General features: G+C 38.0%; 1 pseudogene; it reads right to left on the bottom strand.

The window, feature by feature from the left end:
- Window positions 1-6,583: 6,583 nt before the first annotated feature.
- LOC120892464 (U6 spliceosomal RNA) lies at window positions 6,584-6,681 on the bottom strand (annotated as a pseudogene).
- Window positions 6,682-10,527: the final 3,846 nt, after the last annotated feature.

Here is a 10,527-nt window from a genome sequence, read left to right on the forward strand (position 1 = left end):
AGTGTCTTGTTCCATGCACCAAAACAACACTAAATCACAGATGCTCTTGAGGAGTTAACAGCCTGATCAAGGAGACTGGTCATAGACTAGTCATAGAAATGGGGTAGGTAAGAGGCACAAGTAGAGTCAGCCATAGGAACAGAAAACAGAGAGGCTCGCCTCCTCTGGGGGTCAAGAAAGCTTTTCCTAGGAAGGGACCTGAGACCTAAGGTGAGTAAAAACAGGGCAAAGAGCTGATTGATGCATTAGAAGAGTTCCCTGGTGATGGAAAAAGTTAAAGAAATTTCTGTCATTGTGACCAAAACACCCAATAAGAATGGGGCACAAGGTTTCAGAGATCTAGTCCATAGATGTCTGATCCCATTGCTCTGGGCCCAAGGTGAGGCAGCACATCATGGGGGAAGAGTCCAGAGGAAGAGAATAGTTCAGCTCAGAGAGGGATCCAGAAGCAGGGGAATGAAGAAGAGGCCACAGAAAATGCACCTTTCCAGGGCATGCCCCGAGTGACCCAACTTCTCCAGCCACGCAAATCTGCCTGGAGTCAACGCTCTGTCCATTCAAGCCACGATGGACTGATTATTTTATGGCTCTCATAATCTAATCATTTTATCTCTGAGAATTCTTGCATTGACACTGGAAATTTAAGGGACACCTCACATCCAAGTCATAACAAATATATTTGGAGAGATGAACACAGAAAATGGTGAAGAGCGCTGGATAAGAGGAAGGACAGGGAGAAGCCAGGTCAACTAGCAAAGTAGAACATCAACTACATCCTAATGTCAATGAGAAGACCTGGAGGACTTAAAAGTATCTGTGCCATCTCCACATACAGATGTCCTGTCCACAACTGGGTGTGAGGTATGTAAACTTGAAAGGCATTGGCTAGTATATTATTACTGAATCTCAAAAAAAAAATGAATACAATTATCTGTTGAGTAAGATTGTGAGAACAGAGGAGAGGCTCTGAGAAATTTTAAGCATCTCCACCTCCTATGGCAGGTAGAAGAAGCTAGAACAGTGGGACCAGAAGGAGATGGCAGCAAACAGGGATGCAAGACATCACTACTGTCTAAGGTTGCTGAGGTCAAGGAGGAGGAAACGTGGAAAGGAGACACTGGGTTTAGTGCAGTAACTCACTGGTGGCATCGGCAGGAAGAGTTTCAGTGGAGTTGTGGAGACGGGGCAGCCAAAGTTGCAAGAGTTTAAGAACACTTCTGGAGCAAAATTCTCCCCTAAAATATTTTAGCATTTATTTTTTTAAAAAATGAGAAATGAAGAAATAGAATGCAGAAAATATAGGCAAAACTGTGTTTCTTCCTCATTAAAGACAGAACGAAAGGAAGAAAAGTAAATCCAGGTTTAAGTGGACCCGTGAATTTATAATGCAAATTCCAAACATTTTCAGTTTGATGATTTTTGTGTTTTTATAAATTAGGACAAAATGTTATCCACTAAGAGTAAAAAGAGACAGTGAGGGATCTGACGTTTCATTAACTGGAAAACCTGGATGACTATGTAAGTGAATGTTATATTATCTGGGGACAGGATTTAAGTCCTGAGATTAGGATCAACAGATTTATAGAGGTATAATTCATCTGGTTAGGAGACTCAGTGGCCCACATGGAGATAAGAATTTGAATTCATCCATGTTCACAATTTTTCATAAAGTTGTGTATTGAATGCACAAAAGGTCACAAATAGTTATGAAGTTTAGTTCAAAGCCCATCTCTTCATGTCTGCCTAAAATCTTACTTCCTTAACAAGACTCCTAAAGCACAAGAAGTAAAATCAAGAATTTTGATTCTTAAAGATATGGGCTTTGAACTATAATCTGGAGAGAAAGTAGGAGTAGTCACAGTTTCCTGTGCATTTCAAGAAACTGACTATTCTTATGTTGTTAAAAAATAATGCATATTTGCAGACTATGAACAGAGTGGGGTTTGCATGAGCAAGTTTAAATACAGAGCAGTCTCCAAGTACAGCGTATTTCAAGATGGCCCTGGGTATGAAGTGGGCTAGAATGTGAGATGAGTGAAAGATAAATGAAGGGACATTCATGATTATATTCTTTGTAAAATTTTTTTATTTGTTTTAATTAGTTATATATGACAGTAGAATGCATTTATGCACTTTGATATATTGTACATAGATGGGATATAATTTCTCATTTTTCTGAGCGTACATGCTATAGATTCACGTTGGTCATGCAGTCACATATATACATACAGTAATAATGTCTTTCATTCTACTATCTTTCCTATCCCCACATAGTATCCCGTGACTTCCCATCACTTCCCTCTACCTAATCTAAGGTAACACTATTCTTCTCTAGTTGCCCCTGACTTATTGTGAATTAGCATCCACATATTAGAAAAAACATTTGGCCTTTGGTTTGTGGGATTGGCTTATTTCACTTAGCATGATATTCTCCAGCTCCAACCATTTACTGGCAAATGCCATAATTTCACTCTTCTTTAAAGCTGAATAATATTCCATTGAGTATATATACCACGTTTTCTTTATCCATTCATCTATTGAGAGACACCTAGGTTCCATAGTCTAGCTATTGTGAATTGAGCTCCTGTAAACATGGGTGTGGCTGTGTCACTTTTTCATATATTTGTTGATCAATTGTATTTCTTCTTCTGTGAAGTCTCTGTTCAGTTCCTAAGCCCATTTATTAATTGGATTTTTTTAGGTTTGGTTTATTTTTCCTAGCATGATATTCTCTACCTCCCTCCATTTTCTTGCAAATATCGTAATTTCATTTTTAAAAGGCTGAGTAATATCCTATTGTGTATATGTACCATATTTTCTTTATCAATTCATCTGTTGAAGGGCATCTAGGTTGGTTCCATAGATTAACTATTGTGAATTGAGCTGCTATAATCATTGATGTGGCTGCGTCACTGTAGTATGCTGATTTTTAAATCCTTTGGGTATAAACCAAGGAGTGGGATGACTGGGTCAAATGCAGGAGGCATCACAATACCAGACCTTAATTATACTACAGAGCAAAAGTAACAAAATGACATGGTATTGCACCAAATAGACATGGAGACCAATGATATAGAATAGAGGGCACAGAGGCAAACCCGCGTAGTATGGTTATCTCATAGTAGACAAAGGTGCCAAAAACATACGTAGGTGAAAAGATAACCTATTCAACAAATGGTGCTGGGAGAGGTAGAAATCCAAATGTAACAAAATGAAATTAAACCTTTCTCTCTTAAACTGCACAAAAAAATCAGTTCTAGGTGGATCAAAGACTTAGGTACTTGAATAGAGACCCTGTGCCTAATAGAAGAAAAGCAGGCCCAAATCTTCATTATGTTGGCTTAGGGCCTGACTTCCTTCACAAGACTCCTGAAGCACAAGAAGTAAAATTAAGAATCAATAAATGGGATGGATTCAAACAGAAAAGTTTCTTCTCAGTAAAGGAAACAATCAATAATGTGAAGAGCAGGCCTACAGAATGGGAGAAAAAATCTTTACCACATGCACCTCAGATAGAGCACTAATCTCCATGATATACAAAGAACTCAAAAAACTTACCACCACAAAAACCAATACCTCAATAAATAAGTGGGCTAAGTCACTGAGCAGACACTTCAAAGAAGAAGGAATACAATTGATCAACACACATATGAAAAAATATCCATCATCTCTAGTGATTAGAGAAATGAAAATCAAACTACTCTAAGATTTTACCTCACGGTAGTCAAATGCAACCAAGAATACAAATAATCATAAGTATTGGCAAGGATGTGGGAGGAAAAGGCACACTCTTACATTGCTGGTGGGACTGCAAATTGGTGCAGCCGATATGGAAAGCAGTATAGAAATTCCTCAGAAAACTTGGAATGGAACCACCATTTGACCCTTCTCTTTTTACCTTTTTTAAAACTCTCTATAGATACTCTTGATGATGCATCATTAACACATTTCTCTTTAATTCTTTCAACATGTTTCCTTTAGTTTCTTGAATATATAATAGGTGATTCAAAGTCTTTATGTACTAAACCCAAATTAAAAACCTGTATTAATTGGGTTTTGTGTGTGTGTGTTTTTTTTTTTTTTTTTTTGAGTTCTTTATATATTCTGGAGATTAATGCTTTATCAGAGGAGCATGTGGTGAAGAATTTCTCCCAATCTGTAGGCTCTCTCCTCACTTATTGTTACCTTTGCTGAGAAGAAGCTTTTTAAGTTGAATCCATCCCATTTATTAATTCTTGATTTTACTTCTTGGGCTTTAGGAATCTTGTTAAGGAAGTAAGATTTTAGGCAGGCGTGGTGAAGATTTGGGCCTATTTTTTCTTCTATTAGGCGCAGGGTCTCATTTCTAGTGCCAAAGTCTTTGATCCACTTTGAGTTGGTTTGGGGCCAGGTTGAGAGATAGAGGTTTAATCTCATTTTTCTAGGTATGGATTTCCAGTTTTGCCAGCACCATTTGTCGAATAGGCTCTCTTTTCTCCAGTGAATGTTTTTGGTGCCCTTGTCTGAGATAACCATATTTATGTCTTCGGTTTTCATGGAGGAGAGTGAGCTGAAAGATTGCCAGCCATGTGCCAATGTTTCTAATGAGTATCTGTATCGTCCCCTCAGTTCCCTTTCTCCATTGAGTGTGAGTAAATCCCCTGCCTCAATCTACAAACAGCACTGAGGTGAGGGCCAAGGAGTCCCCGTCTCCTCACATCTGTGTGAGGCATGGGAAATAGTTTGGGGCATGGATATGAGGATGACCACCGTGGCAACAGACTGATCTAATGTCCCCTGTCCTGTGTCCTGTTCTTACCTTAGTAGTGGGAGTTTTCAGGGAGGGTCTCAGGAAGGCCTCATCAGCATGACCTCAGCTGATGTCATCGTAAATGAAGGTGGGTGCTGAGGAGCACCGCGGTGCAAGGCAGGAATACTATGAATTCCGCCACAGTTCTGCAAAGTTCTTATGTGATACACGTGGGAAGATTAGCCTCATATCCTCCCTTTGAGGAGAGAATGCTTGTTCCTGGAAACACAGCCAGAGAGACCCAGTGAAGTCCCAAGCACACCTGTTTACATGTTACATGTACATCCAGTTAGTGATTTAGTTTTTGATGTAAACTGAAGGTCATGAATGTGATTGTACTAATTAATCAAATGGTTAAAAAGCATGTAGACAAGAGCCATACTTGATACAATGACGATAATATATTATGAACCCAAAATGGTGATAATCAAATCTGTTAAATAACTACACGGAGATCCTGTTCTTAACCTGAAAGGCTGGCAAGATTTGGGTGATGTATCATCTAGAGGTGGCTATAGGGAAAGCAAACGCACATCCTGTGATCAGGGAAACATAAATGGGGCTTCACTTTTGGAGGTTGTTGGGCACATTTATCCAAATCACAAACTCCATACATTTAAATTCAGTAATACCATTATTCAGTAAATATACCACCAGATGCTAGAAATTATTTTTGTGTATATATACATACATACACACACACACACACACACACACACACACACACACTAATGTCCATCAGTGAGATCATGGCTAAATAAAGCAATATAAAAGCATTCAGTGGAATTTAAGGTAGGCATTAAAATCAAGGAGACTGTTTATGCAATGATAACAAGCTTGAAGGGACATTTTAATTGAAAAAAAAGGCAATGTAAAATAGTATGTATGGTGCCTATGTGCAATATACATTTTATATAAAGATGTGGAGATATATATATATATATATATATATATATATTTTAATATTTATAAAATATTTGTCAACATCAATTACATCTATATGGCTATTTCTCTTTTATATTGAAATATTTGACTATTACTAATTAAATAATAAGTAAAACCTGTTCTGGTAGAGAAATATCCATCATCATCAGCCCTGTGTGCTGACTAGGTTTTCTCTTTCCTCCCTCGTTTTCTTCCCTTCTTCTTCTTTCCCTCTTATTTCCTCTGTTCCCTTCTTCTTTTTCTATGTCCCTCTGTCTTCTTGTGTCTATGCCTCATTTTTCCATACTCTTTCTTCCTCTGTCTATCTACATTTTTCCACCTATGTCACTTGTGGTCAACCAGCATTTTTAGGGATTTAAGCTACAGTCCAGTTGCCCCAACTTTAAAGAGTAGGATTTTAGAGTTCTCCTGTGGCTCAGAGCCCCTGATTCCTAAAGGTGCACCCAGTGGAAACTCGGCCAGCTTCTCCAGGCCATCGCCCTGCACTTGCCCCTCTATGATCTCCTTTACCGCAGGTCATTTGGGGAGCAGGCTCTGTTCCACCATTACTTCATCTCACTGTTGATCAACTTTCTTCTTTTCTACCTAATTTTCCCTCCAAACCTCCTGTTGGTGCTTCAAAACTATTATCCTCCACTTAACAATCTCCTCCATTCTAAAATCTAGATTCTCAGTATTGTCCAACCCTAATGTTTTACAAGTTTCATTTTTGAAACTAAGGATGGCTCATCTATATTTTTTTGAAAAAAAAGTTATTGATTCTTTTTAGTTATACATAACATTAGGATTTATTTTGACACATTTATAAAAGAATTGAATATAATTGCTCTAATTCAATCCTTAATAGTTAAAATTCTGAAAATCTTCTGGAATTTGTCGTCCTTGTGAAAAGGCCATGCTAATCTGCTCTTTATCACTCCAATTTATCATATGTGCTACTGAAGCAAGCATTGGTACATATATATTTTATAGTTGTACTTTAAGGTTAAACATGGGAGCCATTAGAAAGCAATTATTTATTATTATATAGCAATTATTGCTGTGCTCCAGAAGATGTGTTCTGCAATGAGGTGACAGACCTCTAAGAATGAACCTTGACCTTATTAAGTGTACCATATGAGAGGATGTAGGACGATGGGGACAGGGCAGTTGTAAACCTACAGAATCCTATATACATACAGGAATGGGGAAAACCATTGGATGTTTGGGAGATGTAAAGAAAGCAGCTGTTCACATGGTTTATATGCATCAAAGAAGGATGCACACAGGAGAAAATCCTAAATTTGGATATTTAAGGATCGATAAATATTGTGGAGATGAAGGGAAAAAGTCCTGAGCAGAGTCTAGTATATGTGAAGGCCTAAATATTCAAAACGTGTTTGAGGAAAATGTTAAGATTTTAACTATGACTGAAACTCGGGGTTAGTGACTGGGAGAAGGGGGTGGTGATTTGGGGGAGAGTAATAGGAAGTCAGTAACAACAAGCTGGACACTGATGTGTATTACCATCTCTGGATTGTGATGGTTAATTTTATGATTCAATTTGACAGAGTTGGAGCACGGAGATAACTAGCTAAACATTATTTCTGGGTGTGTTCATCAGGGTGTTTCTGGAAGGGATTAACTTTTGAATTGGTAGACTGAATGAAACAGATGGCTCTCCCCACGGTGAGTGGACGTCCTTCAATCTGTTGAGGGCTGGAATAGAACAAAAAGCACAGGAGTGTTCAATTCACTCAGCCTGAATGCAGCTGCTGAAACATGGGTCTTCTGCCCCAAAAACTCTTGGTTCTCAGGCCTTGAGTGAAGGTCTTGGATGGACATTCATTCATGGCTCTCTGGCCCTTGGGACTTCAGACTATACCGCAGTCTTCCTGTGATCCCACCTTGACATTCCAGATGGAGAGATGACTCAGTCTCTAAAATCACCACAGGAGCCCATACTCTGTAAGGAATCTCTTTTAGTGTGTTAATATGGAGGGAAATTGGGAGCAGGTTCTCCGGAGAATCCTAATATATGTGTGATGCTAAAAAATTTGGATTTTATTCTGTACGTTGAACACTTGGAGTCATTAAAGTATTCATCAATGTCCCTTAGCCACTTAAAATGCTCAGAATCACATATTTCATGTCAAAATATTAATCCACTCCTTTCTTTAATTTTGGAAAATACCCAATTTCACATTTTTAAGGGAGGATATATTTGAAACAAAGTTATGGAAGGTAAATGGATGCAAGTAATTTGCAATTTTTTAATCTCCCTGGATGGTTTAGGTACAGAAAATGGAGCAAGAATCTTTTGCTAAAAAGAACCGACACCATTAAATTAATTTGGTTTTCCATCTGAAATACACATACACAATTTCACATATAACCTGGAGTGATACACAGGACTTATACTTTCTGATTGAAGAGAGAAAGTGAGGAGGACAGGTTTTAGACTGCAAATCATAGTTTCAGTAAAATCACACATAAATAAGTGTGTTTTGCTCCTCAGAGTAGTTCTCTTAACTCACTGAATTTAATGAGTCATTCACACAAGAATGGTATATTTTCACATTTTTCTCTTTTTTCTTTCAGCAATAGAAGTTGCCAACTTTGGGATAGAATGAGGAATTTATCAGAGAAAATGGCCAAATTGGTCACTCTCTTTGTACTCTGTTAGGAAATCTGGAATCTTCATTTCAACTTGCCTCAGAAGAAATCATAAGCCTTCTAGAGACAACTTCCATTTCTCTATCCGTAATTAAAATCGAAGGTTAGAAATTTCTTAGAACTTGAACTGCTTTAAATCTTAAATTGAATCACACCCTTGAATTAATGCCTTATCTCTCAGACTAACCTATGCTTGATTTGCTTTATCATTTCTGATAGCTCTTGAGTTTATAGATTCCTCACGATCTACTTTGAAAAGTACATTTTGAATTTTCTCTTGATTTACAAAAGGTAACTTGGTTTTGCAATGTTAAGGGATACTAAAGGCTTTTGTTCAACTCACTCAAATTGCAGACCAGGAAGCAGATAATACTACATGTTCGGAGATCTGAGAACAAACACTAGATCTTGAATCAGATGGACTGTGCTCTCCTAGTAGCATTGCAGTTTTTGGTTTTCGTGAAATTTGATTGGTCATTTTCCCTCTTTGGGACTTCCATTATCTTACATGTAAAATTGGTGTACTGCTTCAGAGGTTCTTGATGGCCTTTTACCACACTGACATTCTGCTGCAATTATGAAGGGAGAAGGTTGGAAATTGAAATTTACACATATAGCTAGCTAGCTAGCTAGCTAGATAGATAGATAGATAGAAAGAGATACATATTGTGTATTACATGTGCACATATATGCATTTATTTGTGATATATCATATTTCTCTATACCAAGGCTTGGACTAGGCCCTGTAGCATTATATTTTCTGATTCCTGCATTCAAGAACGTTATCATCTATTCATAAAATTTTCGATGATTCCAGAATTCTGTGAATTTTATGCAGAATTGCATGAGTGTAGGCCATTATCTGTAACAAGTAAGTATTGCTTATAGAGAATTCATAAAGAAGACTATGGTTCCCAAACTTGAGTACTACTAGGTATATATTAAAAACTAATATAATAGTAATTAACTTGTACTAAACACTGAAGGTCTTTTCTCCCATGGATGTTACATATTAGGAGGAAAATAATCAAGACGCATTAGGAAACAAATATAGGGATTCACTAATATCAAATGAAATGAGTAATCTCAGGACAATGAAATGGGCTGATATATTTTTGTTTTGTTGTTTTGTTTTGTGCCAGGGATTGAATCCAGGAGCACTTACCACTGAGCCATATTCCTAGCCCTGTTTTACTTTTTATTTTTGAGACAGGGCTTTGCTAAATTGCTTAGGGCCTCACTCAGTTTCTAAGGCTGGCCTGGAATTTACAATACTCCTTCCTCAGCCCCCTGAGTCACTGGGATTAGAGGCTTGGGCCACTGCACCTGGCAGGATGGTATGTTATAAAGTGACAAAAAAGGAGATTTCAGATTGAATGACTAAGGATGACCCTATGAGAAAGTGATAATAGAAAAAGAGACTGGGAATCCCTGGGTCCCCTGTTACCCCACAAACATAGAAATTCAGCAATTGTTCATGAACAAATTGCCTTTGAGAGGAAAGCGAATTGAAAGTCCCCGTGCCCCAGGAGAATTCTAAGTTCAACTCGCTGAAGCTGGCAGGGAGATTTAGGACATTCTCATGATAAATGTCCTTCCCCTGACATGCAATCAGAAAGAAATCTTCCATGTCAGCTTTACCCAGGGGAGAAGGGGCTGGTTCGCACATTCAGTACCTCAATTTCCCAACGAGGCTCCCCAGAGTATTGTCTTCTCCTCCATTAATCCTGAAACTCTGATGCACCTGGCATAGTCTAGCTATGGAAAGGAGAATTGGGGCAGTGTATTGGACTGGTAGATGTCTTTGACCCTGCCTCTTCTCAACAAAAGAGTGAGTGGAGAAAAAAATATCCCAGGTGGACAAGTAGAGCAATGGAATAGAACAGAGTCTAGATTTAAAAAAAAAAACCCACACACATGTAAAGTCAACTGACCTTCACAAAGGATGGTAAGAACATTCAATGGGAAAAATATAGTTTATTCAGCAAATGGTGTTAGGGAAAGTGTGCATTCACTTGCAAAAGAATAAAATTGGACCCTTATCATACACTACACATGAAAATCAACTCAAAATGGATTACAAACTTAAAGGTAAAAATGGAAATTGCAAAACTCCTAGAAGAAAGCACAAGGAAAAA

The sequence above is a fragment of the Ictidomys tridecemlineatus genome, chromosome 9, assembly GCF_052094955.1.
Source record: "Ictidomys tridecemlineatus isolate mIctTri1 chromosome 9, mIctTri1.hap1, whole genome shotgun sequence".
In the NCBI taxonomy this organism is placed as follows: Eukaryota; Metazoa; Chordata; class Mammalia; order Rodentia; family Sciuridae; genus Ictidomys; species Ictidomys tridecemlineatus.